We start from the raw sequence: 6,774 nt of genomic DNA on the forward strand, positions 1-6,774 counted from the left end.
CGAAATGCCGCCAAGCCTTATTTCCAGCGTGCTGCCTTATGATTACCAGATAATGCTGTCAGAAACAAAGAGATATATAATAAAATATTTACTAATGCTCGTATTGGCCTACGAAAATTCGGTTTTATTATAATCCATTAAAGGGATTTTAATTCTTAGTCGATGGAGCAAATTAAAAGATTATACACAAAAAGAGCAATTGCAGAATGAAATTTATTTCGAACGAAATTCGAAGAGTTTTCCAAATCTTAGGCCATTTGTATTCTGTGTAATGAGGAGAAGAACAATAAACTGAAGTTTTACTGCTCCGTTTGCAAAGATAAAAAAAAAAGAAACGAAGCTATAAAATGCTTTTTTTTTTATTTCACTTCAGGATTCGTTTATTTGAAATCATTGCATGCATGCGTTCAGAGAATATGTCGTCTGATTCCAGAACGCTCACTATAACTATTTCTTGCCAACTTGTTATGTATGTCTCAGTATGCATTGGTGCAACTTCGTTTAAGATGGATTTTGTACTAAAATATGCATATACACGTAACTACACATGCATACGCATACTCTGAAAAGCGTATATACATAAATGAGTGTGTATATATATATGTGTGTGTGTGTGTGTGTGTGTATAAGGTTCATATATATACTTATGTATATATATATATATGTATATATATATATATATATATATATATATATATATATATATATATATATATATTATATATATATATACTCTTTTACTCTTTCACTTGTTTCAGTCATTTGACTGTGGCCATGTTGAAGCACCGCCTTTAGTCGAGCAAATCGACCCCAGGACTTATTCTTTGTAAGCCTAGTACTTTTTCTATAGGTCTCTTTGGCCTAACCGCTAAGTTACGGGGGCGTAAACACACCAGCATCGGTTGTCAAACGATGTTGGGTGAGGACAAACACCGATTCACACACATATACACAAACACATACATATATATATATATACGACGAGCTTCTTTCCATTTCCATCCACCAAATCCACTCACAAGGCTTTGGTCGGTCCGAGGCTAAAGTAGAAGACACTTGCCCAAGGTGCCACGCAACTGGACTGAACCCGGAACCATGTGGTGGTTCGTAAGCAAGCTACTTACCACACAACCACTCCTAATATATATATATATATATATATATATATATAAACATACGTAACTATATAATATATATAAACACACATAACAATATGATATGTGTATGCATACAAATAAATACACATGGGAGCCGGCTTACGCTCGAGAACGATTGTGGCTTGGTAACATAATTTAGCTCTTTTAAGAGCTCCGTAGTCGCAAGAAAATATAGACACCCCTTCCTACTATTTGGCTCAAAGTCACCGATTTCAGGGCGAGGAGTAAGTGGATTACATCGACCTCCAGTGTTCAGGTGGTACTTATTCTATTAACCCGGAAAGGAATGAAAGTCAAAGTCGACGCCGGTGGAATTTGAACTCAGAATGTTAAAACAGACGAAATGCCGTTAAGCGTTTTGCCGGTCGTAACGATTCTACTCTCTTTGACTCAACTTTTAGTCAGGTGTTGTGTTGCCATATTGTACGTAAGTATATGAACTTTTAAATCTAACATATACAATTTAAATGGTTTTCAAGTTTCTGTGATTTTTGAAAGCTTTTAATTTCGTGTTTAATTTTTCTTTTATTTCGTGATTTAAAAAGTAAAAATTCGTTTTATTACTTTCTTATACCCTATTTTTCTTTACAGAAATTTCGAATTCAGTAAAAGATGAATTTTAATTTATTAAGCAACCAGACGATAAATTTATATTTAAAAGAATGATGAAAACAGATTTAATCTCAATTTGCATACGTAATTTTCTCAATCATAATGACCTCTAGTGATAAAAACAGGCCTCTGATGTCTAAAGCATTGAATCCTAAGAATATTTGAAAACATTTTGATGTACAGCGTTGCTCGCTTCAGCGGGCATTTCTATACATATACAGATATTATTATCATACAATAATTTAAGGCGGCGAGATAGCAGGCTTTGTGCCTTAGTAGAGATTATTATTATTATTATTATTATTATTATTATTATTATTATTATTATTATTATTATTATTATTACTATTATTATTATTATTATTATTATTGAAGGTAGCTAGTTGGCTGAATCGTTAGCACGCCGGGCCAAATATTTAGCGGCATTTCGTTCGTGTCTTTACGTTTTGAGTTCATATTCCGCCGAGGTCGATTTTGCCTTTCATCCTTTCAGGATCGATAAATTAAGTACCAGTTAAATATTGGGGTCGATGCAATCGACTATTCCTCTTACCCCAAATTTCGGGCCTTGTGCTTATAGTTGAAAGGATTATTATACACTAATTTAAGGCGGAGAGTTAGCAGAATCGTCAACACGCCGGGAAAAATGCTTAGCGGCTTTACGTTCTGAGTTCCTGTTCCGCCGTGGTCGATTTTGCCTTTTATATTTTCGGGTTCGACTTTGCCTTTTATCCTTTCAGGGTCGATTAAATAAATACCAGTGGAGCATTGGGGACGATGTAATCGACCAGCCCCCCCGCCTCTTCAATTTCAGGTATTATGCCTGTAGTAGAAAGGGACATTATAGAATAACTTTTTAAAAAATTAGATCAACATGTTTAAAATAACAAGATTATCTATCTGTCTATCTACATTTAGAATCGCTTTCTTATTTCGTTACTGCGCATATGTGTAGATTTTGTCTCATGAGCTCTTCGATCCCGCCTTTTTTCTGCGCATAATTGTGGGATAAATTTAGTTACATGCGTAAAGTTCTGCAAAGGTTCAATGTGAAATTGAGTTGTTATAGGGATAACAAACATTGCTGTTTAGATATTTAGACACAGTAGAAAGCGATTTGATGTGGACGTTTAATACTCTGAAAAAAATCGACTTAATCCATTTGTCTGTCCTTGTTTGTCCCGTCTGTGTGTAGCCCCAAGTGGGCAGTAACGAAATAAGAAAGCGATTCCAAATGTAGATGGCTAGACAGATAGATAGATAGATAGATAATAGATAGATAGATAGATAGATAGATAGATAGATAGATAGATAGATAGATAGATAGATAGATAGATAGATAGATAGAAAAAAAACTAAGGCGGCGAGCTGACAGAATCGTTAGCACGCTGGGCGAAATGCTTAGCGGTAATTCGTCTGCCGCTACGTTCTGAGTTCAAATTCGCCGAGGTCGACTTTGCCTTTCATCTTTCGACGTCGATTATATAAGTACCAGTTACGCACGGGGTTCGATATAATCGACTTAATCCGTTTGTCTGTCCTTGTTTGTCCCCTCTGTGTGTAGCCCCTTGTGAGCAGTAACGAAATAAGAAAGCGATTCCAAATGTAGATAGATAGATAGATAGATAGATAGATAGATAGAAGATAGATAGATAGATAGATAGATAGATAGATAGATAGATAGATAGATACTGTAAACTCTATACATTACTCAGCAATCAGGAAGCTTTGAGCTGATTATGCTTCTCCGAGGAGGCGCAATGATGTCGAAATCCTTTTCCAAGTTGCTACCAACGATCACTCTGATGACAATTCCCTTGTATCATTTAGTTTAGTGTATAAATCTACTGAATTTTGTTCGCATTACGCTTATAATTTCAATTGGTTAAAAAACTTTTGCGGCTCACACTCTCAAATCATATCGTACCATTAAAATATGAAAAAAAATTTAAAACACTTTAGCTAATGAAGAACTTTACCCGAATAAAAAAAAAACATTAAAAAACAATAAAAGAATGAGTGAGTCATAGTTTTACTTAGTTGGAGTCCATTCGGGACTTAACAAAAAGCAACCAGAACAACAACAATAAACTACATTTTTTATATATGAGTTCTATGTTGGCCATAGAGTGTAGAGGCAAAACGTAAGTTTTCACTGTTGAATTGCTGTCAGCTCTTTAACTTGAAATATACATATATATATATATAATATATATATATATATATATATATATATATATATATATATATATATATATATATATGTATGTGTTGTGTGTTTTATATGATATATACATATAATATAAATATGATGGCATATATATATATATATATATATCATATAATATATATATAATAGAGATAGGGAAGAGGTAGTGGAGGAAGAGGAGGGGTGGACGAGAATAAGGAGAGATGTGAAGGCGACAGTGTTGGTGATAAGTATTGTAATGGGGAGATGTATGGAAATATATGTGGATGACGGTAAGGAAGGTTAAAAAAGGGGCCAAAAAATAAAGGATGATGTCATAACAAATACAACAATCACGAATATATACACATACACACACATATATACATGTATGCATACATATATCTATAAATATAGATATGTATATGCATGCGTGAGAGAAAGGGAGAAAGCACCGTATTGAATAGATTCGTGGAAGTCTATAGCAGGCATTTCAAATTGCATAAAATTGTATTGGCATTTAGCGGGAGCGTGTTTTCTTATGCCTGTAGTAAAGAATTCCATTTGCCCAATGCTGAGATCATTTTTGTGCTTATGGTATATTATAGTATGCAATAAACGAATTCTCCTTAGCTTGGCCCTTGCCGTTTGCTATCTTTTATTATGCTTAATAGCAGTCAAGAGATAGATAGATACTATATATCTATATATATAGTATATATATATATATATATTATATATATATATATATAATATATATATATATATATATATATATATATATATATATATATATATATATATATAGATATATATATATATATATTATAATATATATATATATATATAGATATATCTATATATATATATATATATATGAAGAGAGAGGGAGAGAGAGACTGGAGAGGAAAATAGTGATTATAAAAAAGACGGCAAGGTGAAATGGGGGTTATAATGTATGCATGCAATTCGAGGTGTGAGTCTGCTGTCCGTAAGAATCCGAAACTGGTCATCTGAGTAGATGACAACTGATGTAACACAAAAACTGCTTTCCGTTCGAATTCGTCTTTCCTCTTTTCGTTCTTTCTTGATTTATTTGTTTCCTTCTTTCTTTATGATTTTTTCCTTCTGTTTCTTTCTTTTACTCGTTCATTTATTTATTTTTTTTCATTTACTTATTCTTATTCTTTAGTGAGTAATATTCTTATTTTTTGTTCATTTTATGCATTCCTTATGCGTATATATTTTTATGTGTACCCCTACATCTACCTATCTATATACAGATCTATTTATCTATTTACCTAACTACATATCTATCTATTTTTCTCTCTCCCCTATCTCTCCCACCTCTCTCTCTCCCTCTCTCCCTCTCCCTCACTGGTTGCATACACGCGTATTTGTGTATGAGTGCGTTTATGTGTATATATTTTGTATATGCCTGCATATATAGTATATATATATATATATATATATATATATACATATATAATATATATATAATATATATATATATACATATATATATATAATATATATTATGATATATATATATATATATATATATATACATAATAAATTATATATATATATATACATATATATATAATATATATATATTATATTATATTATATATATATATAATATATATATATAATATATATTATATATATATATAAGCATTGTAGATTCATATATGCTCATGCACATATCTATATATATATATATTGTATATATGAATATTCATAATATGCATTTATACGTGTATATATTATATACATTTTTGCATATAAATATATATATATATGTGGTGTGTGGATATAAATATACATATATAGAGAGATAGATAGATATATGTAAATGTATGTATGTACAGATATTTATGTAAATGTGTGTGCGTATATACATGCATAGGCACACATATATTTTGTACTTCAATTTTTTGGAAGATATTTCTCATATATATGTATGTATATATATATATTGTTTTATATTATCTAATTCTTTTATTATTAATTTATTGTTCACCTCCACACTGACTGCCAAGTCGGTTTTCTAAATCGTGAATGATGTTTCCGTAGCAGAAATAATGATAATGATGATGACGATGATGATGATGATGATGACGACGATGATGATTATGATGATGACGATGATGATGAAGCTGGTGCTCGTAATGGTTGTGATCATGATCATGATAATCATCATCATCATATTGAGGGGGATGATGATGAACATTACGATGATGATGAATACAGTGGTGACGATGATGATGATAATTTTTATTATCATTATTGTTAATAATAATAGTAATAATAATAACAACAACAACAATAATAATAATAGTAATAAAAAATAAAAATAATAATAAAAATAATAACAATAATAATAATAATAATAATAATAATAATAATAATAATAATAATAATCGTGAGAAGAAGAATGAAAAATAGCAACAAGAAAAATCAGCAAAATCTGTTTCCCAAATATGGCAGCTAAAAGATATGAAGAAAAAAGCAGAATAAATACGATAAACATTTTAAAAGAAAAAGAAATCTGCATGGTGGGGCTGCGGATTATTCCAGTCCGAGATTTTGAAGATTCTATTGAATCTGTTCTTTACCAAATTTCTATAGAATCTAAAGATTCTTCAAGATTTCTTTATAGATCTTTTCTCTACTGGCTATAATAGACTTTTCAAAAGAATTATGGGTAAAATATAAAAACGAAAAAATGTAAAAACTAAAATATATAGAATACTGGTGAGTGAATATAAAAAAAAAAACAAGTTACTAGAACTATATATCGACTTTGTATCA

The sequence above is a fragment of the Octopus sinensis genome, linkage group LG1, assembly GCF_006345805.1.
Source record: "Octopus sinensis linkage group LG1, ASM634580v1, whole genome shotgun sequence".
NCBI classification, from domain to species: domain Eukaryota; kingdom Metazoa; phylum Mollusca; class Cephalopoda; order Octopoda; family Octopodidae; genus Octopus; species Octopus sinensis.